We start from the raw sequence: 18,331 nt of genomic DNA, 5'->3' as shown, positions 1-18,331 counted from the left end.
GGTGTATGAAACTAAGTTAAACAAGGATAATTCTTGATAATATCTTAATATTTTCATCTTAAGAAGATGCCAAATTATCAGAGTGTTTATCAAGTTAGAACATTTGCTAGTATAAACTGAGTGCATGTGTGTTTGCTGAGTTTCAACAGAATAAATTTTAATCAGATTTTATGTTTTGATTTATATTAACATCTAAGAGATCTAGGATTTGTTTTATTGGTAATTGATTCACCTCTCCCTTCTCATTTACTCCTCTTATATTTCCAACATACATATGTGATTCTTGATGACCTATGTATTGAGTAAGAATTTTTGCATTATAATTTCTATGCATGAAATTGTTATAGGTGTGTACAACATGTGTTTTTGAAGACTTCAATATATTGTGTGAATACATCATGTAGAAAATTCCCTTACCCCTCTTTCTTTTATGTGTTTAGACTTCCTCGATATCAACTTGGGTATCCTTCACATAGGAATGATTCTTGGGAAGCTTAACAACTTTCTGATAAGTTGGTAAAGCACTCTTGCAATATTCTCACCCATTTTTCCTAGACAAGATATGGAGCCTCATTTCAGCATGATTGTATTCCTAAAATCATCACAAAGTTCAAGCTTTAGCACTAAAAATCCTTTTACCATTCATTAAATGCATGTAATAAACTGAAATGAAATGTAAAGCAAATGCATCAAATAAGCATACACACATTTTCCACCTGATATGATTACTTGAAAACAATCCAAATGAGAAGGTAAAATTGGGGTGGGGATGACACCCACAATTATTCACTACTGCAGCAATAAAGTGTCACCAATTGAGGTTACAATAAGTTGACCATGAAACATGATCTGTCCTATGAAAGGGCTGCCCTGTTAAATGCTTACAAGATATTGTTAATTCACACCTTGTTAAAGGATTTTAACACCCTGTTAGAAGTGTTCCTAATTAAAGAACTTTAGATCATTCACTTGGAATGTCACCCTATTAAAGGATTTTGCAATGAGTGTTAAGTCAACATCAGTCCAAAGGATTTCACTCTATTGATATAGTTGTTAGAAAGTAATAGTAGAATGTTTGATTTGATGACTTACAACTTTACCTTGCTTGTTTTAGATCACCATTATGTCCTTCTTAATCCTTTCTAGTCTAATTTGCCAATGTTGTGTCTTTGATCCTCTGTTTTGTAAACTAATTTTATAATTCTTTCACTTTTCTAAGTCAGCTTGAGTGATTAATGATCAATTCACCCATTTCCTTCCTTCTAATTTTCACTCGCATTCCTCTCTACTAATTATGGGGTTTCATCTTCCTTATAATAACTTTGGTGGCTTAGGGTTAGGTATGAATCTATAGCTAAGATTCATTCTTTTTGTTATTTAACCTTTCCAATTTTCTAATTGGTTGCATGTTGATTTCATAGGGAACCCAAATAGATTTATCCTTATCTTTAAAGCTTTGAGATCTATCCATAAATCACAAAAAAATGGTTTACATAGTTGTTTATCCCATCACAAACAACTAGATCTAGTATGTGTTACTTAACACTTGATAATACTAATGTTGGACACATACTATAGTTATATTTCTAGCTTGGCATCTGAATTGCTTGGCATAAACTACTTACTTAGTACTTGAATCACTTGGCATGGTCTATCTACTCGGTGCATGAGTGACTCGACAGTCATTACAACTTGGCATCTATACATATTATACTCAGAATGTATTACTAGCTTGACATAAACTTAGTAAAAATCCTAAGTGTGTTGACACTCAATTGTCAAATACAATCTAAGATCAACAATATCCCCCTTTGACATGAGTTTCAAAAACACTTAATTATACATAACAAGTCTAATCTCCTCAAGTATAATACATCCACATTTTGACATATATACAAAGCTTCAAAAAAAAAACTAAAATTTTGTAGTACACTATATAACTCAAAAAATTGTAACCCCCCCTAAGTTAATGTGCCTATTCTATGTCAAAAATCTATTCATCATGAATTTGTCTTTTGTTGATACCCTTTGTGTTCAAAAATATTGATACTCTTTATATAATAGCCTCTATGCTCTATTTCTACTCTTTTGTTTTTTGCTCCCCCTTTGGTTTGTCTCCCCCTCTTTTTCCATATTTATTCTCCCCCTTTTTTAATATAATATCTAACTCTTGCATATTTATTTATCTCCCCCTTTTTGACACTTATATCAAAGGATCTATACACTAATTGTGTATTTGTCTAAATTTCTTTTATGGACTTCTATTATAATCTTTAGAGTAGCATCCTAGTTGTCTAATGCAACATCTAATGATTTTATTTGGATGGCTATCTCTGCTGCAAGGTGAACTAGTCCATCTTATGTTAAATGATTTGGATCTTTCTCCATCAAGGTTTCTGCATATCCTAGTTCCTTGTGGAGTATCTCCATATGAGGGGTAAGGGAGGCTTGGATGTTAGTCAATGTGGCTCTTATATTAGCTTCTTCTACAATTAACATAGCTAGTTGACTTTGTGTATAAAGAAATGAACAAAAATGCTTCTCACTTTGAGCTGGATTCTTTGGAAATTGCTTACCTCATACTTTTAAGTTTCTTTCCAAACTCAGAATCCTATGGCTTGTTTTTGTTGTGAAGAGTGTGGAATCACATAGTTTTGTGTACAATGAGAATATATTCTCAAGTACTTTCTTCACTTTCTTAAATTTATTAGCCAATTCAACTTGTTAGAGTGCTATATCACCAGATATATTCTCATTGACTTTCCCTTGAAATTTTCTTTCAGTATGTTTCATAAGTTTAACATTGGTTTCCTAGTCTTCATTATTAACCTATTCCATAGTATTTGATAATTGATCTAATATTGACTTTGATTCATCAAGTTTTTGCAAGCTAAAAGCATCTAAAAAGATTTCTTTAATATCTTGTAATGCTTTCCTCTATTTGTACTCTTTTCTGAGTATTTCTTGTTTTTTCTTTCTTTCCAATGCTGCTTGCATTAAACCTATTTGTTCTAGTGTTATGGTTGCATAATCATATTTAGGTATCACTATTTCCTCGACTAGAATTGCATCTCCATAGTGAAATACTTTACCAACTTTGGATGAGCTGGAGTTAAGTGCTGAAATCTATAGTGGTATTGCATCACTGCTCGACCTCTAAAGGACTTTTGTAGGAGAGCCAGATGTTGGTAGATTTCCCAATGTTTGTATGGCTTCTTTCTCCTTCTCCTTTGATATGTCCTTTTCATTAGTTCGTCCTTCATCAATCATTAATATCTAACCTACTCCTTGTATTTGTGTATTTAGTACATATACATTTGTTTGTCTCAATTGTGCTTTTGTAGCCTTCTCTTCTTGAGCAGTTTGAGTTTGTTGTTCAACCATGTCAATTTTTATAGTTGTGTCAACCTTTGAAAATGTATCTACTAGTGCTTGCACTAGAGGTTGCACATGGGTATCTGAAGGGATGGTAGCTAATGGTTCTTGTGGATTCACCTTGTCTTTTGTTATATCAGCTATTTCCTTATGAAGTTCTTCCACACTCACTAATATAGGATTCTCACACAACTTTGCTTCGAGTGTAGACTGATCTAACATCCTCTTCAAATCATCTATAGTTAATGGATTAATGTTCTAAGGTGATGCATCAAAAACATCCTTAACAATAATTGTCTCAATTGACTTGTCTATGTCATGTGGGTGGCTGACACTCAGCACTTGTGTGACTTGCACACTCTATTCATTTTTTTGCTCCTCAGTTTACCTTGTCTTCATCTTGTCTTGTGGGTTCTTCCCCAATAGTTTTGTTTATCCTCTCTTCTTCTTGTGTATCATCATCATCTTTGTCATCATCCTCATTCTCGTTATCTTGTTTTTCTTCAGAGGGATCAACTTCTCCTGGCTTTACAATGATTAACCCCTAAATTAATTTCCATATTTGGGTTGATTTCTTAACCACATCATCTATATTTCTTTGTAGAATGCTAAATGCTCTATATTTAGGTGTAAACCTAGTTGCATATTTCTTTAATACCTTAGGAATCTGTCCTTTTGTTAGCTCTAGCATTACTTGAGCTAATGTTGACTCTCTAATTTGTTTCTCAAGATTTAGACAATAATACCACTTTTTCTCAACAATATCATATATAATTTTGGGTATTGTGTTGGCAAACTCAAGTAGAGTATTCTTAAATTTGGACATCATAGCATATACTGACTCTTCCACTAGATTATTTTCATCTCTACTCAATTTATCAAAATTGATTTTCTTTGACCCTATCATATCTACATTATCTTTAATATTATCACAAATATTCTCAAGATGACTTACCACCCTAAACTGACTTGCAACTTCAGACTTCATCTTTTCATCATTTGTTTAGGTTGAGCAATATATTTCCTTCTTTGTTTCTTCTACTCATGTACTCCATGTTTTTCCTACCTTATTTTCTCCTTATCCTTTTGTGTGGTTTCTCTTATGCTTTCTTTGGTGATAGGAGTTGTAGACTTTGTTGAGCTAGGCTTAATAGTTTTCTTTTCCTTTGATTTAGCCATTGGTTGAGCCTTAGCCTTTCTCTTCTTTGGTGCTCATTGGGTTGGTGCCTCTTTGATTTCCTCTTCCTCCTTGGAACCTTCTTCTTCTTGATCCTCACCCATGCCTTGGGTTAAAGCTAGAGGTTCTTGTGCTTGTACCTCTTCTTCTTCTTCTTCATTCTCTTCATCATCTTCTTCTTATTCATCTCCTACCTCTTCACCAAATTTGGCTTTCAGTTTTCTTATCATTTTGTCCTCCTTTTTTAGTGTAGAGGTTGTCTTCAGCTCCATTTCAACCTTTGACTTTACAACATCATAATTACCAAATATTTTTCATGTTTGTCAACATCCTCTACTAGGAGTGCAGTAATGGTAGCTAGAGCTTCATCAACATTTATCTCATAGCCTAAGGGTCTCAACCATCTAACCTCAGGAACTATAGCCTGAATATAAGTGTAATCAATATCAACAAGGAAACATATATCATTGTAGTGTTGTTCTACTAACAAAACTGGTATCCTCAATCTTTGTTTCATATACTTCTTAAAGTCTTCAAAATAACTTGTCATAATTGACTCAAAATTGTCTCCCATTTGCTCAATATACTCATTGATTTGGATAGCCACTGACCTGCTGGTCTTCCATCATATTTTTCCAAAAGATACAAATAGAAGAATATATACACTAGAATTGATCCAAAATTACATTGATCACTTTTTGTCTTTCTAATGGCACCTAGGTTTTCATTTATCTATTGAAGTTGAAGTTCTACAAGATCATAGGTATGATCTTTCTTAACAATTTTGTATCCAACATCCACTACTATGTAGGGAACACTATTTAACCTTCTTGATTCATAGAACTTTTGGGAAATAACTCTAATAGCAAAGTGAAATAGAAGATCTATAGTGGTGTTAATGGTCATACCATGCTTGTTCCATTTTGCACCTATGTTTTTCTCTATTGCCTCTTTAGAGTCACTTCTTAATGTCTTGGGCCAATCTAGGGTTGGATAACCAATAACCCTATGGATAATCCTTTTTGAAATCTTGATTGGTCCACCCTCTAACCATAGATATCCATCATGAATTCTACTTAGAACTATTTTGATCCATTCAATTTTGAAAACTGTTGGAAAATCTAAGGCACGGGTCAGATCCTTTCTCTCCACAATCTTGAATTCTTCCTTTAGAACTTCCTTTTCACACAAATTTTCATAAACCTATCTTATTTCCATATCTCTAATGGCTCCTACTTTGTATTTGTAGCATTTCCTCACATCTTGAGCCATAATTACTTTAGGCAGGATCATGGCTAGTGTTCATGCTAGGTCATTTTTATAGGCCACTTCTGTAATAGCTTTGAAATCTAGTTTTTTAACTTCATTTCTAACTAATTGAACATCAAAAATCTCTTTCTCTTTCATAGTTCTTGTACTAGAAGCCATTCTAACAAACTAGGGTTTATCAAATTTAAAATTGTGCAACTTGGCTTATGAAGAATACCTTTTAGATTCGATGAATTTTTGCTTGATCATTGTGGGAATCCTTGTAAATGCTCCAAACTAGTTTTTAGATCACTTATTCACTCTACTTGTTCTTTTTGTGAATTTGTAATGATGAAAAATGAAGAAAAAAGACCTTATATCGTTTAGAAATCTGCAATTAATGCTTAGTCATGTACAGTTGTAAAACTCGACATGAATAGAAATATTGTTCCATTCAGCATCTATAGAAACTTCCTTCACTCATAAGCTACTATAGACTCATCTCCAACTAACTTTGATTAGCAGCTCTACATTAACTAGCTTTTCACTCGGCATACACAAAAGACTTTCCATACCTGGAAACAACATGAAACTTGAAGCTTTTAACCTTGAATTTTCCTTGAATTCTTGCATCTTAATTCATGCTAATGGCATCATTTTATTACTAATTTCTTTTTGAACTGATGTATAATGCAACACTTTAAGTATTAGTCCCACATATCTCCTTTTTCTTAGTTTGATGAAGTGTGACCACTTCACCCATTGGGTGAAGTGATCACTTCTCCATTTTATGTACCACCAACATCTTTCTTCTTCCATGTCTTGCTCATCTCATTCCTGATGTGCTCAACATATACCTTGCCTTTGCCTTTATCAAATTCACAACTTGGTGCCTTGGACCTAGTTGGAAAATGTTTGCTGATGTGACCAGTCTTCTGATAGCTAAAACATGTAGTTTGACTCAACCATCTCTTATATAGTTACCATTGAAGCATTTTCTAATGCATTTTTCAAGTATATGACCATATTCCTGGCAATAGTGATAGCTATATCTTGTATTATAATCCTAGTTATAGGAGTTTTCATAGCTTACTACCATTTTTGTCTTGCTTGATGACCATGTGGACTTGGATCTGCATTCAAAGGCTTTATGTCCATACTTTTGACAATTGTAGCAATGTCCTTCAAATTTTCGTACATGCATGGTTTTGGTTCTGCATTCATGTTCCTAATGACCTTGTTTGTTGCAGTTGTGACAATGAGTCATGTTCTTAGCTAACCACTTTGATTTGCATTCTTGCTCTTACAAACATTAGTTGTATGTCCTTTCTTACCACAATGATGACAAGTAGGTTTAGATTTCTTATGTTTATTTTTCCTTTCCTCATCATCTTTGGATGATTCTTCCTTTTTACTGCTTTTGTAGCCCAATTTTTATGTATCTCTACTAAATCTAGGGGATTTTAGTAGTTGCTCAAAGTACTTGATGGCTTCATTTGGCTTGTTGAAACTTTCAATAAATTGCTTTTCTCTTTTCAGGTAATTCTACAGTTGTTCATTTTGCAACTTCAAAGTGGTTATTTCAATGTCTTTGACATTCAACTCAAGATGGGCATTCATCATTTGGCTTAAGATGTCCAATTGCATAATTGAGATCTTAGATAGCTCTACTAACTTTTCCTCCAATTTTTTTGCCATGATTCTCTTATCTACTTCAATCATGGCTTTGTCTTCTATGGCTTTCTTCTTTTGTTCAATTACCCCACATAGCATCATAGCTTGGGAATCTTGCTCTATATTAAGATTTATGATCTCTTCAGCTTGTACTCTATTATTTTCCATTAGATCTACAATTGTTGCAATGAATTCATTCAAGTTACCATCTACAAATAGCTTTGTGGTGTCAAACTCTTTGTATTGTGTGTCATTTTCTTCTATAGCAATATTTTTCCTTCTTTTTGGGGATCCTTTCAAAGCATCTCTAGCTTCATTTAGTTGATGTAGTATGAGATGTATCTCAATCTCCTAGTTTTCAATGGTATTTCCCAACTTGTAGACTTCCATTTCAAGATCTTTCCTCTAAGCTGCAAAGCTTCTTCTTCTAAGAACCACAACTATGATACCAACTATCAGAATTACAAATAGGAAACATATACTTCTAATGGGGGGGAGGGTGAATCAAAAATTCAAAATTTAGCACTAAAAGCCCTTTTACCATTCATTAAATGCATGTAATAAACTAAAATGAAATGTAAAGAAAATGCATAACAAAAGAATACACACATTTGACACCTCATATGATTACCTAGAAACGCTCCAAATGAGAAGGTAAAACTGGGGTGGGGATGAAACCCACAATTCTTGACTACTATAGTAATAAATTGTCACCAATTAAGTTTACATTAAGTTGACCATGAAATATGATTTGCCCTATAAAAGGCATGCCCTGTTAAAGGCTTACAAGAGACTGTTAAGTCCCACCCTATTAAAGGATGTTAACACCCTATTATAAGTGTGCCTAATTAAAGGACTTTAGACTATTCACTTGGAATGTCATCTTGTTAAAAGATTTTACAATGACTGTTAAGTCAACTTTAGTCCAAAGGATTTCACTCTACTGATACAGTTGTTAGAAAGTAACAGTAGAATGTTTGATCTGATGAGTTACAACTTTAACTTGTTAGTTTTAGATCACCATTATATCCTTCTTAATCCTTTTTTATCTAAGTTGCCAATGTTGTGTCTTCCATCCTCTATTCTATAAACTGATTTTGCAATTCTTTCACTCTGCTAAGTCACCTTCAGTGATTATTGATCAATTCACCCCTTTTCTTCCTTTTATTTTTCACTCACATTGCTCTCTACTAACTACGGGGCTTCTTCTTCCTTATAAAAACTTTGGTGGCCTAGGGTTACGCATGAATCTATGGTTGAGATTCATTCTTTTTCTCATTTAACCTTTCCAATTTTCTAAATGGTTGCATATTGATTTCATAAGGAACCCAAATAGATTTGTCCTTATCTTTAAAGCTTCAAGATCTATCCATAAATTGGAAAAAAAATAGTTTACATAGTTGTTTGTGTCATCACAAATAACTAGATTTAATTTGTGTTACTTGACACTTGATAATACTGATGCTTGGCACGTACTATAGTTCTATTTCTAGATTGACACCTAAATTTCCTGGCATCAACTACTTACTCGACACTTGAATCACTCAGCATGGTCTATCTACTCTAGACTTGAGTGACTTGATACATGAGTGACTCGACACTCATTACAACTTTGCATCTATACATATTATACTTGGCATGTATTACTAGCTCGGCATGAACTTAGTAAATATCTTAAGTGTGCTAACACTCAAGTTTGGTGAAAATTTTGTAGTATTGCATTAAAATTCAAAATTTTTGCCAATCAATTTTTATTTTTTCAAATAAAGTCTAGTAGTTTAAAAACTAAATTTAGTTTCCTATAGACTATATTCTCTTAACTTTTTGAGAAAAAAGTTTATAATAAGTAGAGAATTTCATGTCAAGTTGACATAACCTTGATTTGCTAATTTTTTTGTAACTTAAGAGTATAGTTTGGTTGATCATGACCCTACACATACCCTGTTAGTGTATGTATTTATTATAAATTTAATGATAATTAATCAATTAACATTGACTAGTCAATATTCAAATTGTAAGAATTTGCCTTAGGGAAAAATCACCCAAGATCAAGGAACTTGAGAACAAGCACAAAATAGACCAATGTATGATTAGAATAACAATATCAAAATGAATTGATGTAATTTCATGTTCATACACACTAGGAGTGCCTGAATATAAAGGCCTCTAGAATGCTTCTAGAATGTCTAGGAGTTAGCACACTGATAAGTCTTACAACTAAGCACATGTCCACAAGGAGTGGATTATCCTCCATTAAGCATGAGAGTAAGTGTGATGATGAGAGGATAAGGCTAAAAAGGTGTAGCACATAAAATTATGTTGTAGACACCATGTGCTAAAATAAGAGTGTGAATAACTATGTCGTCAACATGACAACTCAGTTAATTATGCAAACTCCAGTGTTGTAGACACCATGTGTTGAATTAGAGTTGCTTACTTATGTCTTGTCAACATGATAACTCATAAGAGTATGCAAACTCCTAGGTGTCAACCTAATAAATAATAAAATAATGCATTGACCTAAGTAAACTTATGTAAAGTGTAATAAGTAATACTTATTTACACCAACACCCCCCTTAAGTACAACTTAGGGGAATGCACTTAAGCTTTAAAAAGCTAGGATAAAAAATGCATGATGGGTCCCAACTACTAGGCATGATGGAAAATCCCTCCCTCAAAAAGAGAGATCACAAAACAAGATGCATGGATGGATGAAATAATCAAGATGCCCTCATTAGAGCATATATCAATTATATACAATAGAGAAGTATGAGAAGAAAACAATCCCAATAGAAGAAAAGGTCCCACCCATTAAAGAGAAAAAGAAAGGAGACAAGGTAGTCCCCCCCCCAAATGTAGAATGCAAATTAGTGATAGCTACTTCAATGTAGAAGCTGATCCATGACTATTGAATAATGTTCCTCCTCTTTGGAAGAAACAATGTCATAGGTACAAATGAGATGCTTCACCAATGTGTAGAAAGAATCTCAATGATGAATGGTGTCTCTGAAACCTTCTTAACTATTCCTATGTTTATATTGACTGTCACCCCTAATTCTAGTGAAAAGAATAATGTCAAATCTAGAAAGGATGGATGTAGAATATGTTTCAAAGAACCATATGTCTGCTCAAATGATAAAGAGACCTCTTGTAACTATTGTACATAAGGATCCACAATCATATCAACCTAGAAAGATTAATCATGTAGAGAATGGACAAGAGGGTCAAAGTGTACCCTCATAACAACTGAAGAATGATCTTTGTCATCAAAGAGAAGATGTATATCATCAATGATGTCTCCCAAATCCACTACATATGACTCCACAAAAAAACCTGCAATATTTTCTATGTAGTCATCCAGTAATGTTAGAACTAGAAGACAAGGTGTACCCAAACTTGTTGATTTGTGTGGACCTATCACTATAGCAGTGTATGCATGTGGAACGTGCTAATGTTGTGATGTCAGGCTATATTTGTCAATAGGATCCCACATATCTAAATCTGTTGAATCATAATCACTAATGTCACTATCAGTTTCTATTGTGTATGAAGTACGCAGAGGATTAGAGGATAAGCTAGGTGAACTTTCTTCAAAGTGAACATTCCTCTCTATGAAAGTCTCATGATTCTCAAGATCCATAAGTCTATATGCCTCAACACTCTCTTCATATTTGATGAAAGTACAAGGCATTTGTGGCGGTCCCTTGCATTCCCTAAAAGATGTGTTTGCCTATGCTAGACAACCAAAGACTCTGAAGTGTTTCACAATGAGTTTTTTGCCACACCATGCCTCAAAAGGAGTCTTTCCATCTAAGAAATCATGAGGAGACCTATTAAGGATGTGATTGGCACTCCTTATAGCTTTAGTTTCAAGTGAAGGATCAAGAGACTTGGATTGAATCATGCAACTTTCCATAGACTTAAGATTTCTAATTATCATTTCTACAACACTTGTCTTTTGTGGACTAAATGCTACTGGGTTTTGAAGATGAATACCCTCAAGTTTACAAAATTCTCTAAGTCTTGAGTTCACATATTTGCTTTCATTTTCCATATGAAGAACCTTGATGGCTATCATTGATTTCTTTTCAACATAATTCTTGAAGGCTAGAAACTTATCAAACACTTCATTCATGTGATCAAGAAAGTAGACCCATGGGTAGTGTGAAAATTCATCAAGGAAAGTGAGGATATAGCAACCCTTGCTAACTGATGTCATCGCAAAAGGACCTGCTAGAACTGTGTGAACCAACTCAAGAGCTACTGATGCTCTCAAAGACTTTCCTTTATCAATATTCTCTTCTAGATGCATATCCATTGAACAAGTTGAACATTCACCCTTAGAAAATTTGATTGTAGATAGACCTTTGACCATATTGTTTGAGCAAACTTGGTGAAGATAGCAGAAGATAAGATGTCGATACCACTCATGCCATAATTTAGTTTGTGAATTAGATTTAGTTAACAAGGCATGTGAAGGAGACTTAGGCACAAAGTGGGAGAAAAAATAAAGGCTTTTGTGATGATTGACGTTACCCACTGCAACCACTGAATCATCTTTAAGATTGTGCACCATTACAAAATCAGGAAGGAATTCAACTTTATTACCATCTCCATAGTGAGTGATTTGGTAGATTAAAATGAGATTAGAGCTAAGGTTGGGAACATAGAGAACTTCTTTGAACTCCCCATTTTCCATCTCCACTTGTCCTTTCCCTTCAACTTTCATTTTTGTTTCATCCCCTACAAAGATGTGCAGTAACTTAGACTGCTTCAAAGAAGAAAATTCTACTTTTGAAGAACCCATATGATAGGAGACACCTAAGTCAAGAATCCATTCCACTGAAGAACATGAACTAGCCATAGGTGCTTGCCCTTTTCCCTTTGAAGTGGGTGGAGTTGAATCCTTGGAAGCATTTGGAACATCAATTTTGTTCTTCCTATTAAATTTTCTAACTCAACGATTGTCTTAGTCTTGCAATGATGCTCATCATGATTTGGTTTCTTGAAATATGCACAAAATAGTTTATCCCTTTTTATCATTTTTACCCTTCTCGTTGAAAGAAGAATTGCATTGCTATGAAGAGCAAGATTGGTGTGTCTCTAATTATTATTTTTACTTCCACTACTTTTTCTTGCTGTTGGTACAACTTTTACCTTATTGATTTAATTGGTTCTCATTAGTAGCCACCAATGCTTTGGTCTTTGATGACTTGAGAAATCCCATATCTATCAACTTAGATTGTTCCAACATCAAAATTTCTACAAATGCATTAAATGTAGGCTTAGTGAAGGCACTTGCCATGGTCAACCTGTGAGTATTGTAACTTAAAAAAAAGATGCATACTTTGACTAGTGCTCTTAATTCATTAGATTTGTTGACATAGTCTTGAATTGTGTCAAAATTCCTAGGATCCAATAGAAGTAGGTCATACTCAATTTGGAATCCCTTTTCCTCATCCACCTTACCATACAATCCTTCAAGTTTGTCCCAAGAAGCCTCGACTTCCTTAAAGCTAGAAATATGGAAGAATGGATCTCTATGAACATAATTCCTAATGATTCCCAAAGCCTGATTGTCTCTAATTTTCCAATTGAATAATGTTGTAGCATCAGTTGGTTTTTTAATTGTACCATCAACATATAGATTTAAACCTTTTCCATTAATCTACTCCATACAATATATTTCCATGTAGTATAATTGTGTAAAGTTAGAAGTGGAATTTTAGGTGAACCCATGATGCAGAAAATTAAAAAAGCACAAACAAGAAGGAGACACACAAGAACACAAGAGACACCCCCCCTATTCACTTAGTCAAAGTCCCCCCACACCCCCCCCCCCGAAAAAAATAAAAAAAATAAAAAATTGGCACTTTATATGTAGTGGATGTACAATAGGCCACTTGTCAAAATGTACAAAGTGGACTTCTAATTTTGCTATTTACAATTGCCTTTTGAGGCTCAAATCTATCATTAAGCACTATAGATTAGATGTACATCAATTGTGAAGAAAAATCAAAGCAATACAATGCAGTAAAGGACCTAATTTTGAAAGTGATATTTTTGTCCACAGATCCCTATAATCTTATTATAGACTTGGAAAGTAGACAAAAAATAAGCACTTTCCAAAAAAATGGAACCTAATTTAGACTCTAGATGAGCCTGTACGAAATATTTGAAGTTGTAAAATGTAGGATTAGATAGGTACAATAGCCAAAAATGCAATTTCTAGCAAATCTGTGCACTAAAACAAGAAAAGAACAACACCACTAAATTTTTTAGAAAATTTCACGCAAAATCAAAAAAATCACACCTTATTTGGAGTCTGGATGACTGAGTTATGGCCTCCCAAAGTTAGACTATCTAATCAAAATTACATTTGGAGAAGGGTCTAGGAAAGAAAATACTAGGTTAGATTTGATGATCAAATGGTCATGATAGCATTTCAATTTTGCTTAGAAATGATGGTTAGATGGCCGCCAATTTTAACATATTGAACCACTAATGTCAGCTAAAAATTGGCTCCTCATATGATGTGGTAGTGATGTTAGCTATATGGATGTTGATGTCATCAATAAGGACACTGTATGGATGGTGATGACATGGCATTTGCATGGGCATATAGTCAATGATTGAGTTGCTACAGACATGGTGGCTGAGTCACCCTATGACATGGTTGAAGGTGATGTGTAGGGGTGTACTACAAAGATCTAACATGGCAGAGGGGATCCACACTGGTACTTGCTGACTGGGTCTACAGGCATGGACATGGTGACTTGTAGACTGATCTGTCTCCTTGGTGGTGTTGATAGCACGTTGAATCAGAGCTTCCATGTTGTCATTATGGAGGGGGTCATTAGACGCCCTGTGGTAAACAAGTTGCTGGAGTGAAGAACACATGGGCAACCTAAGTGATGCTACATGGAGTTTACAAAATTCAATAGTGCTAGAAATGAAAGTGGTCATCAAAGGTTTAAACATGATAGGGTGACTAGAAACTTTACAGTGGTGGTTGAGAAGTTTGTTCCTGTGACAGGGGGAGATGTGATTAATCCCACATTGGTGGTGGGAAGATACCTACAGGTGTATAATAAGAAAGGTTGATGAGATGAAAACAAATGCAAGCCACTGAGTGCTTGGCCAAAAATTGTGAAGTGTCACTCGCAATCAGTGTGTTGAGGAAATTTTTGCAAGTTGCAATGAAGCTGGACTATGGTTGATGAAATATTTTGATAGTACATGGAATATTCCCTATAGGGGCTAGAGTTTCACTGCCTAGTTCCTACGAAAATTTTGTTCTCTACAAGACAAATAGGCCTAACTTTATTTTTTAAAATGGTTCTGAAAATTATAGAAAAATGTAGAGGAATTAAAGAGAATAAAATACCGATCTGAAAATTAAATTTTTAGATCTAATAAATAATCATATTGAATTTTCAAATCAGGCCTTAAGGTGCCAGTTTCCAAAAAAAAAATTGCCTCAAATTTGACTATGGCCTAGGGTAGGTTAATTTAGTCAAATTTCACTGAATCGATGTTCTGGATGTAATGGTGAAGTCTGCTTTGGCTCCAGATGCTCCCAATGACTACGATACTTTATATCTAGGTTGAGATCTTTTAATAGGTGAGGCAAGAAAATGGTCTCCAATAGCTGTGTCGAGAGAAATTCCCTCAGCTCTGATACCATGTAAGAATTTTCCATAGGAAAAAATCTCCCAAGATCAAGGAACTCAAGCACAAGAACAGAATAGACCAAAGTATGATCATAATAACAAATGCTAAAATAAATTGATGTAATGTCATGTTTATACACGCTAGGAGTGTCTGAATATAAAGGCCTATGGAATGCCTCTAGAATGTCTAGGAGCTAGCACAATGATAAGTCTTACAACCAAGCACATGTCCACTAGGAGTGGATTATCCTCCATTAAGTACAGAAGTATGTGTGATGATAAGAGGATAAGCCTACAAAAGTGTAGCACATAAAATTATGTTGTAGACAGTATGTGCTAAAATAAGAGTGCAAATAACTATGTTGTCAACATGACAATTCAATTAATTATGCAAACTATCATGTTGTAGACACCATGTGTTGAATTAGAGTTGCTTACTTATGTGTTGTCAACATGACAACTCATAAGAGTACACAAACTCCTAGGTGTCAACCTAATAAATAATAAAATAATGGATTGACCTAAGTAAACTTATGTAAAGTGTAATAACTAATATTTATTTACACCAACACAAATAACCTTGACTCTCTTTGACTTCCGCATTTTATGGGGATTGGTGTTGTGGAATTGATTTTAGACTTTACAAAAATGAGCAAACATGTGTTCAAAAGTTCATAAGGCATAAACACAATAGTGAAATGTGTTTTGATATTTCTCATTGTTGTAAAGGGAAAAGAGTAATTAAGGGGAGAGGGGTGAATAATTTACTACAAAAAATTCCCAAAATTTCCTTATAAGACATCAACACAATATAAAACCAAAAGCTTGTTGTAACTTGGTTAACATTGAATTTTTGTTGTAACTCAGTTAACATAGAGATCTTAAGATATTAATGTGATTACCTATTATTAACTTATTTGCAGAAATATAAAGGAAATAACTTGAACACAAGAGACATCAAGATTTAATGTGGCAACTCAATTTGAGAAAACTACCAATTGAAACTAATTACTATTTTTCACTCTTCTGAAGTGAGCCATGTTAGGAGCCATCCTTGTTAAAGGTTACAAAACACACTATTAGGTGTGACCATGTTAGAGGATTTAATTCACCCTATTAGGAGTGGCCTTGTTAGAGGTCTTTAGGCACTTCAATATATAAACGACACATTGTCAGAGGTCTTTAGACACTTCAATCTAGAAATACTACCTTGTTAGAGAATTTGTCAAAAATTTGTTAGGCTAACTCTATTAAGAGATTTGATTCACTGCTAGAATTATTAGAGAGTAACAATGAATTGACTTGATTGTTGGTGCACCTGATTTTACCGATTCAAATCTTAGTTCTTGCTTAATTACTTGATCTTCCTTGATCAGAATGTTCTTTGCAACTTGATAAACTTGGATGCTCTATCCTTTATAGATAGCCTTCAAATTCACTTCCTTAATTCATCTTGTTCAATTAGATATATCAATCCTCAACTTGACCTTTCACATATATGATTCAATTTGTCAAGTCGGCTTGAATACTCTTTTAATCAATCAAATATTAACCCTTAAGTTGACATATATTAACCAATAAATTTATCAAACTTAATATATTGACAATTGGTTAATACAAAATTGAGTACTTGGTCAATACTTAGAATCCCTTCATTAACCGACCCAACTCAATTAGAACAGGAGTTCTAACATAAACCAACCCAACTCAATCAATACTGACTTCATGCTAACTTTCTTTTGGTAACCAACTGAGCTCGGTCAAAATGTCTTTGAACTTGGTTATCACTAAATGCTCAGCATACACAAGAAACTACCTTGCATGCTTAAGTAAGCTCAACTATCACTAATTGCTCAGTAAAGATGTGACATTTTGTGTAACATCAAAGACAACATACAATTGCATAATTGTTTTCAACACCAATATAAGAAAAATTCTTTTTATTGATAATCTTGGGGGGCAATTAAGTGTGTAATGCTAGTTTTGAGTATTCAGTTAAAACCGAGTTATGGGAAAAACGCTTGAGAGCATGCATACAAATTGAGCATAGCTGTTCTTTGTTCTGGCTCACGGTGCACTTGTACCATTCGCATGGTGTACTGGATACGAGGCCGGAACCATTTGACAAATGCCTAAGACATATATTACGCAGAATTCTATCTTTGCAAGGATGCCTTCGAAATGAGCAAGCCATCAGCGCCTTACATAAGTTTGTCATGAGAATGTGGTCTCATAGAACTTCATTACGTCTCAACATGCTAGTTGCATCTTGCTGTTGTTCAAGATGAATTGTCAGAATACAGAGTTGTATATGTTAAATTTATAATCATAGACAGCTGTGAATAGTTTTCTAAAATTTTGAATGACATGAAAAGCGGTTGATACTTGGGTGCCAGTTGATACATTAGTAAAGGAGCTTTAAAAATGGTGAAATGTTACCCACATCAATGAAACAAGCATGCAAAATATGGATGCCTTGATAAGGCCTCCAAACAGTTTACTAAAATCATTCTAAGAAAGCCGCCTGATGGAACGCGGTAGTCACAAGATCTCCGAGAAAATATAATGAGCAGAGACAGAATAGTAGAAGTCCTTGCACATGGTCATAGATCAGAGAGGGTAGTTGGAGATTCTTTCAGTGAGTGAAGACAATGTAATTTTTGATTGGAAAGGTGGTATTCAAATGAATACTAGTATCCGGTTATGAATTGTTTTATAGAAGACCGGATAAAGAGGGCCTAAGCTCCACAACGTATAGGCGAGATGAAACACGAACCCATTGTAGCTTTTGACATATTATCTAAACTACAAAGCGCTCTCTCTCTCTCTCTCTCTCTCTCTCTATGATCTGGATATCTTAATAGCTAATATTGGTATGGATATGCACCACTATGAAGAAGACAAAATGCTCACACTTCAATAGAACTGATAATATTTTATCCAAAAAGTTATAAAATTCAATTTAATCTTTTTGTAAAGGTAGAGATGAACTCAATGGGTGCTTGGTCTACTTGTGAAATTAAAACATTCTTAAAGAGGTCACTAGAGATCAAGTCTCATTGAGTACATGACTCCAACATTGAAAAGGGGAGGAGGTTCAGCTTTAAGACTTGTGCTCATACAACAGATAGCTACAAATATTTTGTAGAAGATCTCCATTAAAAAAAGTTAGAATTAAAGAATA

This window comes from Cupressus sempervirens, chromosome 1, assembly GCF_028749045.1.
Source record: "Cupressus sempervirens isolate cs-2001-9-10 chromosome 1, ASM2874904v1, whole genome shotgun sequence".
NCBI lineage: Eukaryota > Viridiplantae > Streptophyta > Pinopsida > Cupressales > Cupressaceae > Cupressus > Cupressus sempervirens.
The sequence above is the reverse complement of the archived record's forward strand: the minus strand, read 5'-3'. Positions refer to the sequence as shown.